This window comes from Parus major, unplaced genomic scaffold (assembly GCF_001522545.3).
Source record: "Parus major isolate Abel unplaced genomic scaffold, Parus_major1.1 Scaffold414, whole genome shotgun sequence".
Classification (NCBI taxonomy): domain Eukaryota; kingdom Metazoa; phylum Chordata; class Aves; order Passeriformes; family Paridae; genus Parus; species Parus major.
In genome coordinates this window covers 22,885-24,773 of record NW_015379322.1, presented here as the reverse complement: position 1 = coordinate 24,773, position 1,889 = coordinate 22,885, and positions in this window count along the sequence as shown.

Here is a 1,889-nt window from a genome sequence, read left to right as displayed (position 1 = left end):
GGATCCATGGGATGGGATCCATGGGATAGGAATTATGGGATGGAATGGGATGGGATGGGATTTGATCCATGGGATGGGATGGGAATTATGGGATGGAGCCCAGCCGGGTCCAGGGGCGCTCCCGGGTGATCCCAAACCCGTTCTGGACCGAGTCTGATCCTGGGCTCTGAAGGGATCCAAGGGGAAGGTTGGGATTTTACCCCAAATTTTGTGATTTTAACCCAAATGTAATGAACTTCACCCAAATTTCCTTAATTTAACCCAAATTTCCTTAATTTAACCCAAATTTCCTTAATTTAACCCAGATTTCAGTGGGTTTAACCGGATTTTTTGAATTTACCTCTGTTTAAACCACAACTCCCCATCAAGTTTAACCACTTTTTATTTTTCCACTTAAATATTCTCTTTAAATACAGCATCATCCCAGGAAACTGCGGAAAAGCGGGAAAAATGAATAATAGTGGGGAGAAGCTTTGGATTCACTTGGGAGCATTAAATGTGGAATTAAAATGGAAATTAAAAACTGAAAAATGAAATTTAAAATGCAACAGGAAAAAGAAAAAATAAAGGAAATTTAAAAGGAAATAAAAAGGGAAATAATTAGAATTGAAAAAAGAAAGAAGTGCTAGCAAAAATTAAAGGAAGAAATAAAAAGGCAATAAAAACAGAGAAAAGAAATAAAAACGAAGTTTAAAAAGAAATAAAAATGAAATTTAAAAGGAAAGAAAAATGAAATTAAAAATCAAAGGAATAAAAAAGAAATAGAAAAAAGAGAATAAAAAAATAAAGAAGGAAATGAAAATGACATGAGAAGTTCCGAAGCCGCTTTGGGGGCCCTGGTGGGGGAAGTTTGGGGATCCCCCAGGGTTTTGGGGGGCAGTAGCACCAGCGAGGGGCCAGATCCATGAAATCCAGTGGATTGAATCCAGTCAAGATGAGAAGGCCAAATCCCCCCTGGATCCCACCCAGCCCAGTGAGATCAATCCAGGAATTCCGTGGCTCGGGAAGCAGCGACCCAGGAGATCTGGGGGATCCAGCCCGGGGGGACAGGGCAGGGTTTGGGGGCACCTGCCCCTCCTCCCCCAGAGCACAGCGGGAAAAATCCGGATTTGGAGCCGTTTCTGGGGGATTTGGGCACCTCCAGGGGGGGTTTGGGGGTCACTGAGGCCCTGGATTGGGAACTGGCCCCTCCCCACCCCAACCCCCTTTTAGACCCCTGGAAAAATCCCCTTCTGACCCCTTAAAGCCAATCTGGACCCCCTTAAACCCCCCCAAACCCCTTGGAACTCTTTTAAACCCCCCAAAACCCCTTTAATTTTCCCTAAAATGCCCTTTAGATATTTTTAAACCCCTTTTGAACCCTCTTAAAAAATAACCCTTTGAATCCCCTTGAACCCCTCTGATTTGGTATCTCCTTTGAAGCCCTAAAAAACCTCTGAACACCATTAAATCCCTCCCTGAACCCCTAAAAACACCCTCAGAACCCTCAAATCCCTGTTTGAATTCCCTTTTTAACCCTTTTTGGAACCCCTTCGAACCCATTTAAGGCCCCTGAGCCCCCTTTTAAACCCTCTCAAATCTTCTGAACTCACTTCAAGTCCCTTCTGAGCTAAAAAAGCTCTTTAAACCACCTTAAACCCCACCTGAGCCCCTTGAAACTCCTCCAAACCCCCAAAAGCCCTTCTTAAACCACCTTTAAACTTCCCTTCAAATGCCTAAAAAAATCCCTTTCACACCCTTGAACCCCTCTGAACCCCCTGGATTTCCTAAAAGACCCTGTAACTCTTTATCAACCCCTTCAGATCCAACTGAACCCCTTTCAACCCCCCAGAAACCCCTCTGAACCTCTAAACATCATAAAAACCCCTCTGAACCCCTTTTAACCCCCC